We start from the raw sequence: 14123 nt of genomic DNA on the forward strand, positions 1-14123 counted from the left end.
CGTGTCGGGATAATAACTAAGAAGTAACACCATAAAGGAATTTTGAATTAACGTGGCACAAATATTGTTATAATAAGATGACGTGTTTTAACCCAACATACTTACACCTTCGCCACAGCTCCAATGTCACACTCGAAGGTCAATACTAAAAATGGTCTGTTATATTTTGTGTCAGTTCAATATTTGTTTATAGATCAAGGGATTTTTTAAATTACTGGGCACGAATGTTTAAAATATGAAGACAATGTGTCATGCGCAACACCCGCACCCCTAACTCAAAGGCCATGGTCACATTTGGAGGTCAAAGCTAAAAATGTTTATTTATAGGATATATTATGTGTCAGATCAATAGCTTTTTCCATAGATCAAAGGATTTTGAAATTGCTTGTCACAAATGTTCACAACAATGAAATTATGTGAAGACGTGTATTAGAGTGACATAATAGTTTATCTCTAATGTACAGCATACATCCATTTAAGGGGATGTCGCAATGGAGACGGGGGACGGTGTTCTGGTACTGGACATTGATTTTGTAATGCTGTAAAACATTGAAGATGGTCATTACTATCAATACAAGATTTTGTTTTCAATGACGACTACAATCATGGTCTACAGCTCAGTTTGATAACATAATCACAATAATTTACGTATGCAAATTAAAAAAAAAAACAATTATTTTCCTAATGTTTATCGAAACATTATAAAAATTAAAAGCAATACTCAACGAACGTGGTTTAAAGAAAGGACATATGCCTTTTTTCTTCAAATTTGAAAAGAATTGTGCACATCACCTTACCCTGCTGGAGAAGATAGTGGTAAAACAGTGCCAGCAGTATAAAGCCAGGCCAGCATGCACTAATACATTCTAACTTGTCTGTATACCGTTGGTAATTATTAATTTTTTATGTTGGTAATAAGTTCCTAAACATGTTATGGAACAGTTTCGAAGAGTACAAATAAATAACGACAAAAAAAAAAACTCCAGGGTTTACTATATGATCTATGGCATTAGAAAAAAATGTTTAAAGGGAGTTGCAGGAGTGAATGATGGAAGTGGTTTAAATCTGTCATTCTGCCCTTCCCTAGATAATATCATTGCAACGGTCGGAATGCCGTGCGAGACGTATCACATCACTCCCAATAAAACACAAGAGAGACATCGAAATGCAAACCACGCAAAGTTATATACAAATTTTATATTTTGTATGTAATACTCAGGCTGTAAAAGTCCGACAGAAGAGCAATAAACTGGCACAAAAGATCACCGGAATAAAGAAGTTAAAATAATAAATACCAAATTCAGTAAAAAATCATACGAAATCAAATTTCAAGTGAGCATTGGTGAAAGAACCAACGAAAATATCTATGCAGGCTATAACAACAAAATTAATTGCATTTGTCCTTTCAATTTGGAACAAGCTAATATGAACGTTCTTCTTACTATTGTTGTTATACAAAATAAACGATGATTTATGGACGTGTACTTATGTCATTAAAAGATTGAACTTAAACGATAAGCTGAACTGATAAGCATATTCTCCTCAATTAAAAGAAACATATAAATATTCAACAAAGATGAAGAACGTCAATAAGAAATATCGAAACAGGTCCTTGGCACATACTGAATAAAGGAGTATTGTAAAAAGAAACAGCAAGTTTATCACATCTGACTTGTTGGATCAATCTGGTTCGACGGTCGGCTGCCGCCTTTGAAATAAGTTTTGTCTGTTATCATATAAGTGAGCATCTGAGCTAACATAATTGTAATGTTAAAACATTTTTAACACAAGAACCGTGTCATCATTACTTCCTATCAGGTTTGGCAGCTGAAGGTTGAACAATAATTAAGTTATTGAGCGGAAACCGTTTTTCAGTTTTAAGGTCTATGTAACCTTGAACTTGTTATTTGACATTTGATCTCTAAGTGTGACCTTGACCTTTGCCACAGAGACCTAAATTTTTCGCGCGACACACCGCCTTGCCATGGAGAACATTTATGCCAAATTATATTAAAATCCCTCCATCCATATAGAAGTTATGCTCCGGACACGGATTTTTGCGCCGACTCCAAGTGTGAACCTTGACCGTTGACGAGCGGATCTGTGTGTTGTGCGCGACACGTCTTCTCATTAAGGTTAAAATATATCTCGAGTTAATGTTGAATTCCTTCAAAAAATGAGCGAGATATAGGCCGGACAAATCCGCATTATTTGACCTCTAAGTGTAACCTTGACCTTTGACGCAGAGACCTAAATTTCTCGCTCGACACACCGCCTTGCTATGGAGCACATTTATGCCAAATTATATTAAAATCCTTCCATTCATATAGAAGATATGCTCAAGAAACGGATTTTGCGCCGACCCCTAAGTGTGACCTTGACCTTTGACGAGCGGATCTGGGTGTTATGCGCGACACGTCTTCTCATTAAGGTAAACATACATCTCAAGTTATTTTGAATTCCTTCAGAAAATGAGCGAGATATAGGCCGGAGAAATCCGGACGGACGGACGTACGCACATACACCGAACCAAACTGCCAAAAGTGGCGACAAAGTCGAGCTCACCGCAAGCGGGCTGTACAACTAAGGCGAGACATGTTCAATGCTAGATATAGCTGCACTGAACTTCTCAGGGGTAGGGAGGAGGGCAACAGTAAGTGGTATGTTATTCCAATGGTACACAGTCCTGGGGAAGAAAGAAAATTTATGATAATAAGAGGTTGCTGAAATTAACCTGTAACTCTAAGTGTGACCTTGACCTTTGACACAGAGACCTAAATTTTTCGCGCGACACACCGCCTTGCTATGGAGCACATTTATGCCAAATTATATTAAAATCCTTCCATCCATATAGAAGATATGCTCCAGAAACGGATTTTGCGCCGACCCCTAAGTGTGACCTTGATCTTTGACGAGCGGATCTTGGTGTTGTGCGCGACACGTCTTCTCATTAAGGTAAACATACATCTCGAGTTAATGTTGAATTCCTTCAAAAAATGAGCGAGATATAGGCCGGAGAAATCCGGACGGACGGACGTACGCACATACACCGAACCAAACTGCCAAAAGTGGCGACAAAGTCGAGCTCACCGCAAGCGGGCTGTACAACTAAGGCGAGACATGTTCAATGCTAGATATAGCTGCACTGAACTGCTCAGGGGTAGGGAGGAGGGCAACAGTAAGTGGTATGTTGTTCCAATGGTACACAGTCCTGGGGAAGAAAGAAAATTTATGATAATAAGAGGTTGCTGTAATTAACCTGTAACTCAGATCTTTTGCATGAATTGCTTATCCTTTTTGTGCTAAATGATTTCTAAAACCATTTTTCGAATGGTCATGAAAAGAAAAAAGGGATAATATTTTTAAGTTATTCATCATTGCTAGTTCCACTAGTTTAACTGTGTGGGACGTTTAATCACTATACAACTTTGATGACTACGAAAATGATTCAAACCACTAACAAACACTTGTCACTTACAGTGCACTTACAGTGATTCTGCTTGTATAATTAATAATTATTTGATTTCAATCGCAGAGAGGTTTATATAGTTGACTCCTAATCCAGTTGCCCAGATTCGATTCCCAGGCGAGGACGCTATCGAAGTATGTTACATCAGATCAGGATTAGACGAGTTCTGGTAAGAAGTCCAACGATACTAGATTGAAATCCAGCCACCCTCGCCCCCTGAAAACTAGCTAGTTCTGTGATTATAAATATTTTTGATGATTGATGTTCAAACAGGCCGTAAATTACAACAAGTAGTTGCGTATTTTGTTGATGGAACGTTCCTATGCAGTCCATCGCCTATGTTTTAAATGATAAACTGAGCAGCGCACAGTTTGTATGCCTGTCACCCATACACGACCCTGGTAGGCGTCGAACTCACAACGGTGAGGGGCAAAAGATTCTCGGTCGGAGACTTTAACCATTTTTTCTTTCCACACAAATAGGCATCGGTAGTGGTAATCCCTGAAGCTTGGATCAATTCCATCTAACTGCGGTCAAAAAAAAACGTGCAGTATGGACGCATGCACGGACGGTTGCCATCACTCCTCCGATGTCTATGGATGAAGATAATTATGTTGTGTAAGTGTACCTTAGATAGGTTAGGTCAAGGTTTGGATTGGGGGGTCCTTATTCTATAGGGGGTCACATTTCTACGTGAGGGGTCATTTTTCTACGTGTGAGGAGTCATAATATAATGACCCCCCAGTCATAATATAATGACCGCGGAGTCAATACTTTATATAAAATAATGACCGGGGGGTCATTATTTTATATTAAATAATGACCGGGGGGTCATTATTCTATGGGGGTCACTTTACAACGTTACACCGGCATAATTTGCTTGTTTTGTGTATTAATCTTTATTAATGTATTTCATTATTATGGTATATCTATTATGAGTTTTTTTTTTATTTTGCTTAAACTACTCTTTCACGATTCACATAATATAAACACATATAAAAGACAAAATTGTTTAACTGATCGGTGTGATTAATATTTGGCTTTTGTTAGACAAATGTCGGTTTCAATGTATTATCGGCTGAACCATAAGTTACGGTAGTTATAGTGAAATACATAATATCCGATTCCAATATAAATTGCATTGTACAATGTCCTTTGTTTGAAGTCTAATTGATTCTAAAAATAAATTTATATCATTATCAGTTTAGTGTCATCTGAGTCACTGGTGTCAGGTTATTGTTTAATTTATTCGAAGTATCGATTAGTGTTGATTTTTGATTCTATCATTTTTGTGAAGTTGGCGGCCTGGCGGCCCAGCGGCCTGACGGCCAAAACTTTGAATGTTGTAGAAATGTTATTTCAACAATAAAACGACATTTAATGAAGTTCTCAAGACAATTCTTGTTATTTAAAGGATATATTAAAAGAAAAAATCACTTTGAGAAAACTTTTATTATTTGATCATTTGTGTGAAGTTACCGGCCTAGCGGCCTGAAATTTTAAAGTTGTAAAAGTTTGAAAAAAAATGAAAAACGACTCTTCAAGTTTAAGTTCTAATATTTTTTCGCCATTCCAGGTCTTAAAATATTCTACCGATGCCATTTGCCAGCGACGAGCACGCTTCAAATGGAAGTGAGAAGCTGTTTAGTTTAGCCAATGTAGTTGTATTTACATGTATTTGAGTATCAAATCAAATCGAATCCATTTTTTTTTATATATAAACATATCACAAAAAACATAGCGTATGTATAGCTTTTGACCGAATTTTATTCGAATAACCTGGAAACAAATGCAACCGAGAACTGAAATACAGAAATGAATACATGCGAGGGCTGTTCAATAAATACGCGGAAAAGTGTCGCTATTTCCTTATTTTCCAAGTTAGCTGAATAAAACTTATACAGTAATAGAGACATATTTTGAAAATATACAGCAAATATTGCCGTTCTGGCATGAATCATATGTTAACAAACGGTCGTTATGGTAACCACATGTAGCGATTACTGGCCCACTTTTGTTCATTTTTACAAATAGTCACTGGTTAATAATGACGTCGCATATTAAGGTTTACCGTGCGATTTTCACCAAACTTTGCATAATTTACGCGCAATATGTTGGCGTTACGCACATGACTTCACGTTAGTGTGTAACGTCATTTAGGCGTTAAGCGACCATATTGTTTACTGCGTATGCGTTAAAATGGCATCGGAACAACGATCTTCAATAACATTTTGTGTTATGAACGGGTTTTCAAAGAAAGAAACAATGTTAAGATTACAAAAAGCATATAGTGATCAGACGATGAAGAACACAGCAATGTACAATTGGTATGCCCGATTTCTAGGCAGCCAACAAAGCATCCATGACGACAAACGCAGTGGACGTCGCAACGTAACGTCAAATTACGTCGCTGTGATAAAGGAGCTGCTTGACAATGATCATCGGATATAATTCTCGAAATACACGAAAGATCGGATTGTAGCATTCGCACAGTGCATCGCATTATTCACAATGAACTCAATATGAGACGTCTGTGTGCCAGGTGGATTCCTAAAATGTTGACGGACGAACAAAAAGTGGAAAGGGTGCGGTGTTGCAATCAATTTCTCAGACGCTTTCAGAGGGAAGGTGAACGTTTTTAGCGACGGATAGTGACTGTTGATGAGACATGGATCACCCTTAAAAACTTTCTAAATGTGATGCTTTTCTTTTATATAACTGAAAAGATATGTCTTTAAAAGTTAATAAAGAGTCGTTTTTCAATTCTTTTCAAAACTTAGACAACAATAAAATTTTAGGCCGATGGGCCGCCAGGCCGCCAACTTCACAAAAATGATCAAATAAAAAAGCTTTCTCAAAGTGATTTTTCCTTTTTATACATCCTTTAAATAACAAGAATTGTCTTTAGAACTTTATTAAATGCCGTTTTATTGTTGAAATAACATTGGGTTTTATTCTACAGCATTACAATTTTTGGCCGTCAGGCCGATGGGCTGCCAGGCCGCCAACTTAAAACGTTGCCCCGTACTTCACTTCAGTGTTGTTATATTTTTCTGGTCCTTCGGGATCATTGATGCCAGCACTATTAAGTGTTGAGAATTGAATACCGCTCAAGCCGGTGCTAGGGGGCGTGAGGGATGTTGCACATATTCATTATCCCTCATATACAGACTCAATCAAACCGAGTCTGCAATTCTCTTGTAACTTTGTTGTGATTAATGCTTCCGAGGGATCACATTGTTTCCAGATTTTTTCACATAAATGATAGAATTAAAAAAATCTCTCAATTGTTTTTTTATTTCTTTTTATATACCTTTAAATATCAAGAATAGTCTTAAGAACTTCATTATGTCCCGTTTTTATCATATTGATAACATTTCTACAACTGTAAAATTTCCGGCTTTTTAAATAAAAAAATTCTCAATGTGATTTTTTAGCTCACCTGTCACAAAGTGACAGGGTGAGCTTTTGTGATCGCTTTTCGTCCGGCGTCCGTCCGTCCGTAAACTTTTACTTTAAATGACATCTCCTCATAAACCACTAAGCCAATTTCATCCAAACTTCACAGGAATGTTCCTTTTGTGGTCACCTTTAAAATTGTTCAAAGAATTTAAATCCATGCAGAACTCTGGTTGCCTTTGCAACCGAAAGAAAAAACTTTAAATATCTTCCTTTAAAAAACCCTAATAGCTAGAGCTTAGATATTTGGCATGAAACATCTTCTAGTTAGTGTCTACCAAGTTTGTTCAAATAAAAGCCCTGGGGTCAAAATTGGCCCCGCCCCAGGGGGTCATTGATTTTCACTATATGCATGTAGTAAAAACTTATAATCTTCTTCTAAAAAACCCAAAGAGCTAGAGCTAAGATATTTAGCATGAAACATCTTCTAATGAGTGTCTACCAAGTTTGTTCAAATAAAAGCCCTAGCGTCAAAATTGGTCCCGCCCCAGGGGGTCAATGATTTTCCCTATATGCATATATGAAGTAAAAACTTAAAAAAATCTTCTTTTAAAGAACTCAAAGAGCTAGAGCTAAGATATTTAGCATGAAGCATGTTCTAATGGGTGTCTACCAAGTTTGTTCAAATAAAAGCCCTGAGGTCAAAATTGGCCCCGCCCCGGGGGGTCAGTAATTTTCCTTATATGTGTATAGGAAAAACGTAAAAAAAATCTTCTTTGAAAAAAAACCAAATAGCTAGAGTTTAGATATTAAGCATGAAACATCTTCTTGTAAGTGTCTACAAAGTTTGTTCAAATAAAAGCCCTGGGGTCAAAACTGGCCCCGCCCCAGGGGTGTCATTGTTTTTAACTATATGTGTATAGTAAAAACTTAAAAATCTTCTTTGAAAAAAACCCAATGAGCTAGAGCTTAGATGTTTAGCATACAAACATCATCTTATGGGTGTTTACCAAGTTTGTTCAAATAAAAGCCATTGGGTTAAAATTGGCCCTGCCGTGGGGAGAGGCCTATACTTGTTAGTATACAGGTGAGCGACCTCAGGGCCATCATGGCCCTCTTGTTTATATATCCTTTACATAACTTAAAATAACAAGTTTGTCCTTAGAACATCATTAATTGCCGTTTTTATTGTTTTTATAACATTACAAGAGGCAATTTTACGCCGCTAGGCCGCCAGACCGCTGGGCTGCTAGACCGCCAACTTCACGCCGCCAGGCCACTGGGCCGCTAGGTCGCCAACTTCACACATCTTCCCTAGACACGCTTTGCTTTGATGCCTTTCCTTCTGAAATATTATCATAGATTTTATGGCAATATTATCCAAGTAATATTCACGGGGTCAAAATTGACACGCTCCGCTTATTACATACTTTGTAGATCAAAAGCTCAAAGATTATAAAAGGTCCATTATGCCTTAGAAATTCTATCATTTTAGTTTTCAGAAACCTTTTTATATGTGTATCTCGTTACAGAGCCGAAAAGACACCTCATTTTAAGATAAAAATGATCTTCCGCTTCTTCACTTCTGATGGCAATTGGTATAATTATAGTGGATACAATATTATATATGGAAGTCAAAATATTACATTGTACTTTGTTTACATTTTGCTACCTTTACGATACATTACTGCATGGTTAACTATGGAAAGCCGTGACTGTCTCTTATATTATTATTTTTTAATGGATAATATAGATGTTCACTTCGACCATATATGAATTGAAAACACCACCTTATTAAACCGTAAACTATTATATAAATCCAAAATATAATACAAGTATATGGAACCATGCCGTAAGTTGATTTTCCCAATAAGTAAGCTAGGTTCTTTCGTTTTAATTAATAAAAATAGGTACGCCAATTGTTTAGAATTTTAAACAATGCAAAATTATAAAAAGTATAAAGTTAACTATATTACAGGCGCCGAAAATAGAATAGTTATTCAGATTTTCAAAAGATAAAGCCCGCATATTTGAATACCTTCTCAAGTTACGATTGTTCTTTTGTGCACAATAGCATTGAAAAAATGTATTGAATCAAGTACAAAGCAAGTATCTTGTTTGCGTTAAACTACCGTTTATGGTAGTTTATCGAAATAATTGTAATTTCAGCCGCTGCTTTCATAGCCACAATGAATTGTTGTATAAATCCAACGGATTCAATCAAACTATTCAATGATACAAGGTTACTAATTTACAACGCGGCTTTCTATAAGTAATGACTCAGAAAGTACAAGAGATATCAACTTAAAATTTTGTAGGTACATATATCTCAATGTGTAGAAGTGCAGAACAAAAGAACTATAACTTTGCTTTTCCTAATTTTGAAGTTATTACCCTTTGTTGTTTTTTTTAGACTTTGAACTTTGTCCGGGAGAAATTACTCTAGCACAACAAGGGGTATTAACAAGAAACTTTATATGTAGATAGATCTCATTGAGATGGAATGCAGTGCAAAAAAACATAACTCTACCTTCCCTTATTTTGGAGTAATTGCTCTTTGTTCATTTTTACACTTTGATCATTGTCCGGTACATAAATTGATAACTATAAATAGGTATCAACTTAAAACTTTGGAGGTGTATAGATCTCACTGAGTAAATGTGCAGTGCAAAAGAACTGTTAATCTGCCTTTCCTTTTGGAATGATTGCCCTTTGTTTATTTTTACACGTTCAACTGTGTCCGGTACATAACGGAGTATTTATTAGAAACTTTGTAGGTAGATAGAACCATGGAGTAGAAGTATTGTACAAAAGAACAGTAACTCTGCTTTGTCTTATTGCCCTTTGTTCATTTTTACACTCTGCAAGAGACACCAACAAAAAACTTTGTAGTTAGATAGATCTCAGTGGGTAGAAGTGTGATGCAAAAGAACCATAACCCTGCCTTCCCTAATCTATTTCTTTAAATTTTATTACCCTTTGTGCATTCTTACACTTTGAACATTGTCCAGGACACAACCTGAAAAAAGGTATCAGAACTAAAAAAGGTATCAACTTAAATTTTCAGGTATTTAATCTTACTGAGTAGAAGTGAAGTAAATTAGAACCGTAAAACTTTCATTCCAAATTTTGAAGTAATTGCTCTTTATTCATTTTAACACTTTGAACTTTGTGTGAGACAAAACTTGAGAACTATGAAAAGCATTAACTTCAAACATTGTAAGTATTTAGATCGCACTGCGTGGAAGTACGGAGCATAAGAACTTAAGAACTGTAACCCTCCCTACCTAATTTTGGAGTTGTTGCCATTTTTTTTTAGTTTTTTAACTTGGAACTTAAAACTTTGCAGGGAGATAAATCTGAATGAGTAGAAATGCAGTGTAAAAGAACCGTAACCCCTACCCTAATTCAAAAGTTATAACCCTTCGTTCATTTTCACATTTTGAATATTTTCCTGGATGTAAAAGGTATCAAACTTTGTACGTAGATAGATCTCACTGAAGTGCCGTACATAAGAACCCCAAACTTCCCTTTGGAGATATTGCCCTTTGTTCATTTTTATACTGAACTAAATTGTCCGGGACATAAATAGATAATTATTAAAGGTATTGAAAGTATATAGATTTCACTGAGTATTTAAATTATCTTATTGATGTAGAACAAATACTTCAAAAGCATTTGAAAAAAAAAACACTATGAACTACTACATTCTCCGTATGAGCAAAATTATTAACTGAAATGCATGTTTTTTTACAAGCAGGTGTCGGGGATATTCGGCACTTGTGACAATTTCTATTTTTATTGATTGGCTAATCGGCAAAGAATAAAAATAAATGTATTATATTTAACAAATGATTTAATAGTTATCACAGTGGTTACATCTATCTATCTCTTAACACATACTTAAAGTTCATATAATTCTTTTTTTTTTCATTATAAAAATATCAAAAAAGACACGTGTAAGGAAATGCATGTCAAAAAAATTAACTCTATCTTACTAATTTTTAATTATCATCCTTTATAATGTCTAATTATGCTTGTGTGAAGATAATCTTGAAAATTCATTTTACAAAATGAAACACAACATATTTCTGAATTGCTTATTGTTTTTTCTTTAAAGATTAGTAAAATAGTTTTGATAATGCTTGTTCGGAGTATAACCTTCTATCACTGAGTGACAATTAAGAGACTTAAATGGGAGATCTCAATGCCATAAATCTAAATTATCGAGTCATCTAATTTTCATTTTCTCCTTTATGATACATAATCCTGCTACTTTGGTGAACCGTACTTAATGCTTTTACAATTTTGCTGAATTGGTCCAACATGACTAACATTATTCATATTCAGTGAGAAATTTCTTCTTATTTAATGGGAACTAAGGTGTCTTGTCTATTGTATCAAGGTCACTATAACTAAAAGTATTTTACACTTTAGCTGATCCAATTTTAACTATTTAATTGATGTCGTTTAAATTATTTTCAAGATTTCAAGATATCTTAGGTGTTTCTCTAACTTAAAATTAATTAAGAGGACACAAAGGTAAATGACACGGGTTTAATGTTTTCAATTTTACCCTTGCTGCCATTATTTATAGACTGGTGTGCAAATGACAAGTGATAAATGTCCTTGTTAGAACAGCTATCGCCTATAGCTGTAATTATCCCTTCCATGTTGGTCAATATTACAAAATTAACCTCAAGGCTGGCCCATTTAATACAAAATTGACAATCGATATAGGATACATTGATAGAGGTCTACTAGCTATTGTTATATTATCTAGTATATGTAGTTTCACAGAGTTGTGCTGCGTTTTCCGAAAAACCTTTATGTAAAATATGTGACCAAAACTCAGAGGCGAATTTTGAACGAGAAAGTGATCTATAAATTAAACATGTCTAGAAAACGAGACGTTGATGCTCCTTGCCAAATATCACGAGTACTTCTGGTGAAGATATTTTAGATGTATTCTTAAATTTCTTTACAATTTACCTTTCATCATAAAGGGAGATGATTCAAACTTGAGTAATATAGAATTTGATTCTCTGTCACTCTATTCTCTCTCACTTACCGATAAAGAAATAGCCGGGATATCGGGAATTTACCAATATAACATTGCTTTCAGAAAAGCCGAGACAGAGCCCAATGGAATGGGCCATCTTTCATAGATGTCAAAAGTTGTCTTTATCAATTATGTTTATTATATCTTATCAGCTTTTTAATTAAATTCACGAACATAAACCTAAGCTAAATTGTGTAATAACAAAAATAAACTTCGATTTTCATTTTCCTGTTTAGACATAGATCCCTCATTAGTAGTGTGATATTCTGTGTTCATATCTTTGAGAAAAATATTTTTACTGCAGAAACTTAATATTGAATTATATTTAGTTCTTATAAATATATAAATATTTCAATCAAAGAAGCTATGACATATTTATGGGAATCTGCATTCCAACTATCATTCTTACGAGTTTATTAAAGCTGGTTCTTTAAAACAAAACTGACATTTTGTTAATGACACTACATATAAATAGTGTGTCCTGCTATAGTGTACACAGGATATGAAGCAAACCATATCTACTTTGTGTGAAGTCTAAACAAGTTTTTATTTACAAAAAGCTTGAGCATCAATTATCAATATCTTTAAAAATCAAATTTACACATATTGGTTTCCTAGCAATGTCCGCCCCTAATCGCATTTTTTCAAAAAATAAAATAAAACTCTGTCTACGGGCGAGTACAGAACTTTGGCATATCAAAGTAAGGTAGGGTTGCTGTCTTGTATAACCATTTTTCAATGTTGCTCTTTTACTTTACTTTTTAATTGAATATAGGCCTGAATGTAACAGCCTTTCTCACGTTTATTCAAAATCTCATAGCAGTTTTTAGGACCTTTTTTATTTTGAATATAATTCAGTACCAGTAAGGAATGTTAAAGATCTTGTAACACAATTTTTTCATGGTTTTATTTCATAAATATGATGCTCAAATTAAGATTTGTCAATACTGTAAGTTCCAATAAGCATTATTTACAAAGATATTACCGAATTTAACATTTCTTGTAAATAAAGGCAGGTAATTAGAAATTTAATTTCTATAAATTCTAAGTCAAATTTTCCAAGAAGAAATGAATGCATATAATTTATTGATTAAATATAATGTGAAGCAATATTTGCAGTACACATTTTACATATTCCTCGACGTTTGAAATTTGTTTTATTTGCATAATTATAAACATATATATTTTTTTGCAAGTGAGGTATACACAAATTATCAATATTAATCACAAAACATACAGGATCTTTGAGATGATCGATCAAAGAAATAGAACTTCGTCTTATGCAAATATATTGTTCAAAAGTATTGATTTACCTGGAATTGGGTGTCAGTTATTGCACATGGCCATTTAAAAAGGAATTCCCCAGGTGGTGTTTATTTTGTAATGTTCTTTACGGTAACTTAAAACAATAGACAAAACTTCAAAACATACAAATCGCTTTATTATTTCAACTGCTGTGTTGCATAGAAAATAAATGTCTCTCTGATTTAATGAAGTAACATAGATGCCCTACTGGTAAAAATAGACCGTACTGGGCAAAAATATAAAAGGGCCGGAAAACTGCTAGGGGCTGGAAACTGCTAGGAAACCAGTGGAACATCTTTAATTTTAATAATACATAGATCTATAAATATGTCTATGTTAACTTCAAATCAGTTTATCGGTCGTTTATATTTCAACCTAATCATTATTTAAAGATATTTGAAGTATCATGAACGCACACTTATCTAATCTCACAGTTATTATACCCCCACCACAAAATGGGACGGGGGAGGGGCTATAATGGATTCGCTTTGTCGCGTCGGTCCGTCCGTCCGTCCATCTCCATTTTCGTGTCCGCGTTATAAATCCTATACCAATTGAAGGATTTTCTTTAAACTTGTCTCAAATGTTCACCTCAACAAAGGGGATGTGCAGAACCCATGTTGCCCATGTGTCAGCTCAAAGTCAAGGTCACAATTGAAGGTCAAATATCAAGCAATCAAATATTAGCAGTATGTCGTGTCCGCTCTGTAAGTCCTACACTAATTGAAAGATTTTCTTCAGACTTGGCTCAAATGTTCACCTCAACAAGGTTATGTGCAGAATCCATGTTAACTTTGTGCTGGCTAAAGGTCAAGGTCACACTTGAAGAAAAAGGTCTAAAATTTTAACAGTTAATTGAATATTTCTGAAACTAGCACAGGTATTTGC

The sequence above is a fragment of the Ruditapes philippinarum genome, unplaced genomic scaffold (genome assembly GCF_026571515.1).
Source record: "Ruditapes philippinarum isolate M1 unplaced genomic scaffold, ASM2657151v2 ctg4412_1_1_1_1, whole genome shotgun sequence".
NCBI classification, from domain to species: domain Eukaryota; kingdom Metazoa; phylum Mollusca; class Bivalvia; order Venerida; family Veneridae; genus Ruditapes; species Ruditapes philippinarum.